The sequence below is a fragment of the Homalodisca vitripennis genome, chromosome X, assembly GCF_021130785.1.
Source record: "Homalodisca vitripennis isolate AUS2020 chromosome X, UT_GWSS_2.1, whole genome shotgun sequence".
NCBI classification, from domain to species: Eukaryota; Metazoa; Arthropoda; class Insecta; order Hemiptera; family Cicadellidae; genus Homalodisca; species Homalodisca vitripennis.
This window is the reverse complement of record NC_060215.1, coordinates 14,671,963-14,684,339: the sequence shown is the minus strand read 5'-3', so window position 1 is coordinate 14,684,339 and position 12,377 is coordinate 14,671,963.

The following is a 12,377-nucleotide window of genomic DNA, read 5'->3' as shown; positions in this document are numbered from 1 at the left end:
TGAATCTATTTTTTATCTAATTGAGATAATTGTTTTCCTTCTCTACTCTAACGGAAACTCACGAAAACTCGTATATTGACTAGTGTTTAGAGATCAAGATGTACAGCAAAGCTGGTAATACTTTTTTCACTATATCAGTGAAAATGTATTCGTATATTTGACCATACACTGCTTACTATACATTAGCTTATATAGTACTACTAAATTAACATTTTTTCTGTAAATTATTATTAAATTAATTATAGTTTTTGTGCCACTTTTGGCACAACGCAACTACAATTTAGTTCTTTGTTTGGCCACTAGTGTTGAAGATCACAAACTCTCGAGTTCAATAAAGTGCGGATATGTGCGTTTCCCTCGACTACCATAACTTACTATACATATTCCGGAAGAGATCAGTATAATTCACATCAATACATATTTTGTTCATGTACTTAACAGCGAGAATGGATTTGGATCGAAGAGAACTTTCTTAAATTTTATCTTTACTGACCTTAAGCAATCTTTGGAACTCCTCGCAGTAACAGGTAACAGGCTACAACAGGAATACGCCGCAAGTACAACCTAAGCACAGTGAGAGAGAGAGAGAGAGAGAGAGAGAGAGAGAGAGAGAGAGAGAGAGAGAGAGAGAGAGTGGATATGTTAACCTACTTTTTGTAAACCACTAATGTGTTAATGACAATTCTGCTGGAACTTATTGGCGAGGTACAGCTAGACAGCAGGATTTCTCAAAATGAATATTACTCGATCTGATAGTATTTCTTGTTGACTTAGGACATGAACCTGAGAAAACCCCATTGCACTTAGTTTCAAAAGGATCTTCGCGCTTGCCTCTGTAGTGACAGGATATTCAGGATGGGTAAGGTTGGTGGTTGGGGCCACATCCTTCCGATATCCCGTAGGGAGGGATAATGAACTCTATATCTCAGTCGTGTCATCTTTAATTGGTTAAAGAGGTCAGGGATTGCATCCCTTGTCCAGGTAAGCATCAGTCTTTAACGCGATGAGAGCTTCACCCAATAGTGATCCTTCGCTGTAGACAAGACCTACCAACCTGCCCCTCTCAACATTTGTGGTCAAAGGTTGGCACCCTTGGACATCCATAGATAGGGTTGTCCAGATGAAACTGACGCGTAAGTTTTTCCTGTACGCAGTAAAGATTCAACTAGAAGGTAATAAACTAGCCAGAAATTAACCCTCCAGAGTTAAAAACTATCTTCATATTCAAATAAGAGTTCCTAACATTGATATTTTTGAGGATAAACATACAGCTAAATAATGAGGTATTAATCAATAATAAATGAGGCAAGACAGATCAAATTGCGCAGTAACTGAAAGTGAAAATTCACGTAACTATAGCTAACGAACTTTGGACATCCTAACTTGAGCAAGAACTAGGCCTCGACCCTGCTACAGGAAATGGGTGTTTAGGGTACATCCTGTACAGAACAACTCCATTATCTTATCATGATTAGTCTTCCTTACAAATATTAAACTAGTTTAAGCTTCATCTTCTGATTCTTAGTAACATTTGATACGCTTAACATACATTAGCATACTATTTTTGTACGTGAATAATTATCACTCCACGAGCAACAGTAGCCGGATGCTGCCTATAAAAAACATTAATTGTATCGAGTACTGACAGTCCCAACAATAATGAGTGATTAAGTATTTTTGCATTCTCGTTTAATAGAAATATCTAGGAGCATCTGGATTGTGAAATACATTTTTATTTGGATTATTTGAAGAGTATTAAGAAATCTAAATATTTTACTGTATGGAAAAGTAATAAACATAAATTTCAACTTCTACTAGTTGAGAAGCGTTATTAAATTCATTATGACGCAACGAAATATATTATAGAGAGACATAAAAATGCTCTTTTTACATACATTTTACATTTTAAGACATTACATAAAGTGTTTTTAGTTGCAATTTTGTACTAAATAGATGGTAAAACGTTTAATGGCAGCAGCAAATTCTTTTTGAATTCCTTAGATTTCTAGATTCATACGGTGTCTAGATAAAAACATTTCGTGTGTGCTTGATGTATATGTTTAACCAATAGACATCTTATAAATATGTAAATTTAGTAGTTACAATATATTATATAGCCAATATTTCTTTCTTTTTTTTGAATAAATTTAAAAAAGCTTCAATTCCAGACAGCAATGTTTAAGATGAAATGACAGAAGAAACAATAAATGGCAATATGAGTTGTGTAAGAAGGGTGGGTAAGAGGCTTAGGAAAAGTAATTTTTCTAAAGGACGGCTGTTTCCCTGAGATAACCAACCGCCTTGTGCCGTTGATAGAAGTACAAAACCACTTGTGTTACTACTTTAGCAGACCTAGAATCACCGCAGAGTTCACACTGGTATACTTCCATTACCTACGGATGCCATGCACAGATGCCACAGAGATAACCATCTAATCTCGTCGTCAGAGGTTTATTATATTGAAGCACTTTATATTGCAGTCAAGGTGTTTCTCTTGTTGAAACTGAAGAGTTCATTTTGAATTCTCTTCCTGTTCTCTTGTCGGGGTGCTTTGGAGACACCTAGTGCGGATAGTGTCTTACGTAAACCTTGTGGCTACAACTAAAATAAAAATAAACCTGAGCATGGACTACTGTTAGAAACAGCCCCGTTATCCTGAAAGCAGTTATTCAAATTTTATCCATGAGCACTCTCCTACTCCCGCTACTGTGCTAGGCGAGTTTAGGGGTGTCAGAGAAGTATTGACTTTCGGATCTATGCTAGAGGAAGACACCTGAGCTATTGACTAAGCTATCCCCCAAGAGTTGTGGACCTTAAAAGCCCTAAGGCATGAACTGAATTAGTACACTCTTCGGTGAATCTCAAACTTGATACAGTAAAATCTTACTTGGACCAAAATTTGGCAAAATTAAAAGGCATTTCATCTAAACTTCTGTTTTAACTGGACACTTTATTCAAGGATACTTTTGAACTTTCACAAAAGGAGCGTTTTTTATAATATATAATAAGTGTTTAAATCTTTTTAATAATACTGTAGTGTAATATTATTGAAAATCATATTTATAAATTGTTCTCAAAGAATAGAGCATACTTAAAAACTTGCAAGTTATAAACTTAGAAATTATTGAAAAGGTACAACGAGACCTCGTGCTCCAGCTAGTAAAAACTAGCTGGTAAATTTAAACAAACTTTTTATGTCCAGAACATTATTCAATGTTGCAATATTGTTTGCTTTTTACTTTTATATTGACTATTTTAAAGGATTTACTTGTACTTTTGATAAGAACATTATTTTAAATTTTAATTGTATTTAGTTTGTAAGGCAAGTTGACATGTTATTTTTGTCTATTAGTTAAGAAGAACACTGCTTTATTCTACTCCATCCTGAGGAATTTTTACAAAATCAATAAATTGTAAAATATTTCAACGTCTCCCAAAAGTACAGCATCTGTTATGCATAAGCTAAACATCTGTACCAAGCAACCCGCGATTATTAAGATGGTGTCAAAATTTCAAACCGAAATTCTGGATAAGATTATGAGAAATTCTCAAAAGAATTAGTGAATGCTAGGGAATAATGACTCCGACTGCGGACTAGGACTCAAGAAAGACGTACACTGGTCGATGTTGCCAGAATGAAATTAAATGAAAAATGCCTTTATTAAAGAGGCGGATTTAGAGCTATCAAGCCCTCTCTATCACCAAACCTCTTATTGTATACAGTAAATTTACAATAATATGATACAATTGTAGTAAATTATTAACTTATTCTTTAAATAGAACAAACAAAAATGCTTAACCTATACAAAATTAAATGAACTTAAAGTAAAAATCGATATACTAAAATGAATTCAATATTTAAAATACAAAAGAAAAACTTTATAAATATTAAGAAAAATAAGGTTCCCTATGCCGCCGAGACAGAATGCGATATGTTGGGAGAAATCTGGAAACACTGTCTTACTCATCAGCTGTCCCTCTCTCTATCCATACCACTCTCGCCTCGCTTCGTCCAACAGTGCCGGCCTAGCTGCCTTCGAAGATGGAGCTTCCTATCGTTGTTACCGCCAGGTGCGAAAATCGTGCTGTGATACGTTTTTTTTTTAATGCAAAACAGATTTCACCTATTGAAATTCATCGTCAGTTAATCGAGGGTTATCGGGAAAACTGTAATCTGTTCAACACATTCGGAAATGGTGTAGAGAATTCAGTGAATGGAAATTCACGATGAAAACCGAAATGGACGGCCTTCAGTTTCAGATGGAGTTGTTTAAAAGGTTGAGACAATATTGCTTTAAGATCGGAGAATCACCATTCACGAACTTGCTTTGCTTATTCCTGAGATATCGAACTGAGACGCGCGATCCAGAACCGCCGGAGAGGAAGATTGTCCAATGGTGTGAGGCTTCTCCATGACAACGCTCGACCTCATGTCTCACGTCAAACTCAAGAACTGCTGACAAATTTTGGCTGGGCTATTGTGCCCCATCCCCCCTACAGCCCAGACCTAGCCCCAAGTGGTTATCACTTATTCCCAAAATTAAAGGAACACTTGGGTGGCCAACGCTTCAGTACCGATGATGAAGTCAAGGAAGAGGTTACTCGATTCCTCATAGGATTGGCGGCAGAATTCTACAACATGGGGATAGAAAAATTGGAGAGCATCGTCTACAAAAGTGTTTTGGACAGAAACGGTCATTATGTGGAAAAATAGCTTAACTTTTAAGTTTTAAATTGATGTATAACACTAAGTAGAAATATAGAGCTGTTTATTTTTAAAAATCATGGGTACCTTATTTTTCTAATACCCCTCGTATGATAAAAACAAGAACATTCCAATTGAAAAGCAAGAAGGAAGAAACATATAATCACTGTAACACACGGATTGACCACGTGACCGCAACAAGCAGCACCACCCGTCACCCCCACAGGCCCCCCAGCAGCATGCCACTAACCTCCTAAGGATGACAATAAGACAAAAATTGGATGAACAGAAGAAAGGGCAGAACAAAGGACAGGAATATTTCTATGAAAGTGCCAAAGATTTCAGGTATAAATACCAGTACTGCTTGCACCGAAACTTGTTGAGGCACAGCAAAGAGGAAAGTAACGAAGTTAAGGCTACATCAAAGATGCTAGTTATGAAGCCATCTGAAAGTAAGGTGAATGAAGGGCATCAGCGACGGATTGGTAGTAAAATCCGAGAATTCGGAAGGAGTTGTCAGTTTGGTGACGCAGAAGACACTCTCGGATGATGGTTTGAAGTTGGGAAATCCTCGAAGAATAAATGTCTACACATAACTTAGCTAGGTAGGAAGGGTTGATACAATTTGAATGTTACATTTACACCAGTCTAACTTCCTTTTATTGCAGCGTCTTGTATCTGACGTTGTCTCAGACTTGCAACCTGGAATCTGGAGTCATGTTCGTATGAAGATATCCAAAGAGAGTCGGGCGACGAAGAAGCTCAAAACGAACCTTTACATCGTTTCGACATCCAAAACACCTAGACTACAAGATACTACATATAGTGTAATTTCACTTTCTCATCAGGTGTACAATTTAGTGCACTAGATGTTTCTGACACGATCTGTAAGCACGGCGGAGCAACCGAATGTTCTAAACGTAACGCAGCTATGGCAGAAAGAGTTGATTCAATTTGAATGTTGAATTTACAGCAGTTTACCTTCCTATATTGCAGCATCTGGTATCTGACACTGTACACTGTACCTTGTAGTCTAGAGCTCTCTGATTTAGAAACTATGTATGTTTTTTCGTTGTCGACTTTCTTTGGATCTCTTAAGACGAACATGACTCCACATTCCAGGAGTCAAGTCTATGAAAGCGTCAGATACCAGACGCTATAATAAAAGGAGGGTGGACAGGAGTAAATTCAACATTCAAAATAAAGGTATAAGATAGTGATTTTACGAGTGTTGATAAAATCTCTAAATAATGAGGATATTCGGACAGGTGTTCTTCTGGAATATGTATGAAAATTAAATAAACAAAGAGTAGTTTAAGAAAGAGTCTGATGTGAGATATAACAACTATAAGAATGCTAGGTGGGTTGGGATGAAACCTCAAGTAAAGTGGTATAACGCTCCAGACAAGTGAAAAATTAGCTAAGAGGTAATAAATAAGTGTTGATTCAATGGATATTTTTTATTGCTCTTAGTTTTGAAGATAGTTTAGTTACGTTATGATAATTACTTGTTTATGTAAATATATAAACACATCTAGTTAAACGTTGTTGAATGTAAGGTGAACTCCCAACACTTTTGATATAAGATAATATGTTTCAGATAGATGAACTTGACCTTGAAGAAAAACCAAAAATATTTATTTTAATACAATACATTTTACGCATCATTATATACAGCCTGTTAATGCAATACAATGTAGATACAATGTAAAATCATGGTTTTGTGGTGAGGAAGTATACAGTTTGTTGAACACACACTCCTTACAGCACTATACGAAAGTTTTAGAGGTCTGCAAAACACTAAGTATGTGGAGTTCATGAGTCATATTATGACTTCTTATAAACTGTCTAGATATAACGCCTAGAATTGGATACTTGAAAGGTAACTTATCAATTGCCAATATTAACTAGAGGTCCTAACTAGCTTTAAGCAGTTAATCTCAATAAACTAGTGATAAAATGCTATGTAATATATTACATTAGATACAGGAAAGTCAATGTATCAATTATTGTCAATACTACCTAGAGGTCCTAAATAGTTGTAAGCAGTTAATCTCAATAAACTAGTGATAAAATTCTAGGTAATGTATTACATTAGATACTGAAAAGTCAACTTATCAATTATTGTCAATACTGAGGAAGTACTCAGTTTGCTGAACACACACTCCTTACAGCACTATACGATCGTTTTAGAGGTCTGCAAAACACTAAGTATGTGGAGTTCATGAGTCATATTATGACTTCTTATAAACTGTCTAGATATAACGCCTAGAATTGGATACTTGAAAGTCAACTTATCAATTATTGTCAATATTAACTAGAGGTCCTAACTAGCTTTAAGCAGTTAATCTCAATAAACTAGTGATAAAATGCGATGTATTATATTACATTAGTTACTGGAAAGTCAATGTATCAATTATTGTCAATACTACCTAGAGGTCCTAACTAGTTGTAAGCAGTTAATCTCAATAAACTAGTGACAAATTCTATGTAATATATTACATTAGATACAGGAAAGTCAATGTATCAATTATTGTCAATACTACCTAGAGGTCCTAACTAGTTGTAAGCAGTTAATCTCAATAAACTAGTGACAAATTCTATGTAATATATTACATTAGATACAGGAAAGTCAATGTATCAATTATTGTCAATACTACCTAGAGGTCCTAACTAGTTGTAAGCAGTTAATCTCAATAAACTAGTGATAACATTCTAGGTAATGTATTACATTAGATACTGAAAAGTCAACTTATCAATTATTGTCAATACTACCTAGAGGTCCTAACTAGTTGTAAGCAGTTAATCTCAATAAACTAGTGATAAAATTCTAGGTAATGTATTACATTAGATACTGAAAAGTCAACTTATCAATTATTGTCAATACTACCTAGAGGTCCTAACTAGTTGTAAGCAGTTAATCTCAATAAACTAGTGATACAATTCTAGATAATGTTAAGTCATTACATTACCAGGAATCCCCATTACATTACAATCCAGGCCCGGACACCGGAAGGATTGACAGATTGATAGCTCTTTCTTGATTCGGTGGGTGGTGGTGCATGGCCGTTCTTAGTTGGTGGAGCGATTTGTCTGGTTAATTCCGATAACGAACGAGACTCTAGCCTGCTAACTAGGCGTCTCCGGTATCCACAATAGTGCTACCGGCGAATTAAATTCTTCTTAGAGGGACAGGCGGCTTCTAGCCGCACGAGACTGAGCAATAACAGGTCTGTGATGCCCTTAGATGTCCTGGGCCGCACGCGCGCTACACTGAAGGAATCAGCGTGTCTTCCCTGGCCGAAAGGCCCGAGTAACCCGTTGAACCTCCTTCGTGCTAGGGATTGGGGCTTGCAATTGTTCCCCATGAACGAGGAATTCCCAGTAAGCGCGAGTCATAAGCTCGCGTTGATTACGTCCCTGCCCTTTGTACACACCGCCCGTCGCTACTACCGATTGAATGATTTAGTGAGGTCTTCGGACTGGTGCGCGGCGATCGCCTCGTGCGGTCGCCGATGTTGCCGGAAAGATGACCAAACTTGATCATTTAGAGGAAGTAAAAGTCGTAACAAGGCAGTAGTCAGTACATTAGATACTGGAAAGTCAACTTATCACTTAAATGTGATTTACTGTCTCGAAAGGTTAAATTCAAAACTGATAGATTCGACAACACTTTCAGGCCCAGGCATCTCTATTACTCTACAGTAAGTGTAAATACCATTACCATGAATCTTCACTTAGGGACGAGGGTGTTGCATAAGTTTTTCACGAAGGGACAAGCAAAATCTTAGGCATGTTTTCTGAGAATGAGTTCCAACTTTCCTTTAAGCAAAAACATTCTTATGGGGTTTTATAGAGATAATGGATGGGATTAAATTGAATTTGGTAATTTTAAAACGGCAAATACAACAAAATAACAATGTATAAACTTACGCAATAACTATAACTTAAAGTACTGTAATTGTTTTATAGACTTTATGATGTTTTGCTATCCGTAAAAGCTTTTGCTCTTTTTTTCGTATAAGAAGTGTCATATTATCCACATATTTATTACAATTAGTATTTAAACTATTGGATTATATGTCACAGTAACAGGCATAATGAGCAAGCCTGAGCGGAGGCTCGACTAGGGTTGGTCTATGTAGATCGGCGAACAAATGATTTACCGAGAGATTCACAACACCTAATGACTTTGTAATGTGCCAACGTCATTTTGTCATTAGCAACATTTCTTGCCTTGGATACGCAAACTATAATTATAATGTCCTTTTACTAGTCATACACATTACCAATGACTTTAGTATGCCCTGGTGAGATCCATTCATTATTGGTAACAACAATTACTGGTAATATATAATATGATTAGCCTTTAATACCGGTAGCACACTTTACCAATAACAGCCGTGCCTGTAGTATGTCCTGGTGAGATCCATTCATTATTGGTAACAACAATTACTGGTAATATATAATATGATTAACCTTTAATACCGGTAGCACACTTTACCAATAACAGCCGTGCCTGTAGTATGTCCTGGTGAGATCCATTCATTATTGGTAACAACAATTACTGGTAATATATAATATGATTAACCTTTAATACCGGTAGCACACTTTACCAATAACAGCCGTGTCTGTAGTATGCCCTGGTGAGGTCCATTCATTATTGGTAACAACAATTACTGGTAATATATAATATGATTAACCTTTAATACCGGTAGCACACTTTACCAATAACAGCCGTGCCTGTAGTATGTCCTGGTGAGATCCATTCATTATTGGTAACAACAATTACTGGTAATATATAATATGATTAACCTTTAATACCGGTAGCACACTTTACCAATAGCAGCCGTGCCTGTAGTATGTCCTGGTGAGATCCATTCATTATTGGTAACAACAATTACTGGTAATATATAATATGATTAACCTTTAATACCGGTAGCACACTTTACCAATAACAGCCGTGCCTGTAGTATGTCCTGGTGAGATCCATTCATTATTGGTAACAACAATTACTGGTAATATATAATATGATTAACCTTTAATACCGGTAGCACACTTTACGAATAACAGCCGTGCCTGTAGTATATCCTGGTGAGATACATTCATTATTGGTAACAACAATTACTGGTAATATATATGATTAACCTTTAATACCGGTAGCACGCTTTACCAATAACAGCCGTGCCTGTAGTATATCCTGGTGAGATCCATTCATTATTGGTAACAACAATTACTGGTAATATATAATATGATTAGCCTTTAATACCGGTAGCACGCTTTACCAATAACAGCCGTGCCTGTAGTATATCCTGGTGAGATACATTCATTATTGGTAACTACAATTACTGGTAATATATATAATTAACCTTTAATACAGGTAGCACACTTTACCAATAACAGCCGTGTCTGTAGTATCCATCCTGGTGTGGTCCTTTCATCAATGGTAACACCAAATTATAACGATAGATGTCTTGAAAGGTAAACAGTATTCCGATCATGAATTATAGTATATCATCACTTTTGTGTAATAGTTTTTTGTTTGTGTTTCTCCTGGACCCACCGCTCATTCCCCAGTTTGTGCCTTAAAGATTTCATGACCAATTGAGGACGATATTGAGAACGATCTTTTAGCAGCACATGCCAGTAATACTGGATTATTTAAATAATAATAGTTGTTTTCCAAAAAAGGAAATTGAAAAAAGAAATTGGTCTGCACTCCTTGGACTCCCTCGCTGGGTACTTCCTTGTATACGTATATATGACAATGTAAATTTGCCATTCTGGTAAACCTATTCCTAGGATTCACAATCATTGCATGCCCTATTTATGCGTGAACGGTTTTTTTTTTACTTAATACAACATTTTTTTACATTTAGACTTGAATGTCCACTTGTAATCATTATAAAAGCGTTGGATGCAGTTCTTTGTATACTCAGCAATACACAGAGTAAGAAGGCTACTCTCACCAACCGGTCTTTGTTCAATTCTCGGACGCTTTTGTTTCTTTGTCCGATATTTGCAGACAAACACTCGCAAACCCGAGCCCATTGTTATGTGGTTTGTTCATAAACTTACTGACCGTAATTGTGTCGTTTTTAAATCTGCACTATGTTTTAAATAACAAAAAAAGCAATTTAAAGTAATATGAGTCAATTTATTTACCTACAGATGTACCACTTCTGACAGGTAAGATAAATTTTTGAAAAGTAAAAATGTTTTGTTTTGAAATAATACAATAATCTATTGTATGTGTTACTGTGTACTTTTACTAGTAGAGCCATTTAATAACACCGAAATTTATAACTGATGCAAAATAAAAACATGAAACTTTATCGCCAACTCTTAAATATACCATTTTATGTTTACAATAGTTGATTACACTTGTAATGCACCACCCGATGAACGATGAATGTCGATATTAAACGATATCGCTAACGATCCATTCATCGCACTCCTCCCAATCGTTTAGAGTCAGACGAGTTATTTATGCTGGAGATATATTTCCTCTTCTCCTAAAAGGACCCAATGTACTGTATTAGCACAAAACAAATATGGTTGTTTCAAATATGTAATAAACATCCCGGTCTGTAAAATGTACACATCGTAATAAACGTAAAACAATCAACATAGGAATAAATAAAATTGATATGTTTTGATACTAAACATAAAATAAAAAAATTGGATTCATTTTTTTAGGAATGGCAACTGAAGATGAATGTTCATGTTATGTCAAGATGATTGTGTTAAAGCATTGTTGAAAAATGTACAGCATTGTTGCAAAAATGTACAGCATTGTTTAAAAAATGTACAGCATTGTAGCTGTGTAGACCAAGCGCCTGCAACTAATCAGCTGAAACCAGCAGTGCATGGGCAACGGCACGGCTAGTTCTCTTCCATCATGTTAAGCAAAACTTAAATATTTTCCTGAGCCGTTATCTGTTACAAAAATAAAAATTGGAGGTACAAAATTGGTGCAAACGTAAGGTGTAGTTTATTTTAATTTACAAAAAAAATTTTCTTTTAAAACGTAAACCTGTGAGCCGACTTTTAAATGGTTAATAACTTTTTCCAGTAATTGGTACAAAATTTTATTTTTGTGGTACAAAATAGTACAAAAAAGTACAAAATTCTGATATAGTTTTTGAAATTATTCATGATGGTCAGCTTACAGGTTTATACAGCTCAGCATTGTTGTAAAAATGAACAGCATTATTGTAAAGATGTACAGGATTATTGTAAAAATGTACAGCATTGTTGTAAAAATGCACAGGATTATTGTAAAAATGAACAGCATTGTTGTAAAAATGCACAGGATTATTGTAAAAATGAACAGCATTGTTGTAAAAATGTACAGAATTATTATAATTATACTCATTAATTATACCCTGAGCATACCATCCGCCCTTGAGTATACCACCCGCACTTGAGTATACCATCCGCCCTTGAGCATACCACCCGCCCTTGAGCATACCACCCGCCCTTGAGCATACCACCCGCCCCTTGAGTATACCACCCGCCCTTGAGTATAACACCCTCCCTTGAGCATACCATCCGCCCTTGAGCATACCATCCGCCCTTGAACTTCATCCCTGCAGTTAGTATAACTTTTACAACCACCCTTCAGACACACTAATTACAGTGTGTATTACTGAAACTGGCGTCCTACACT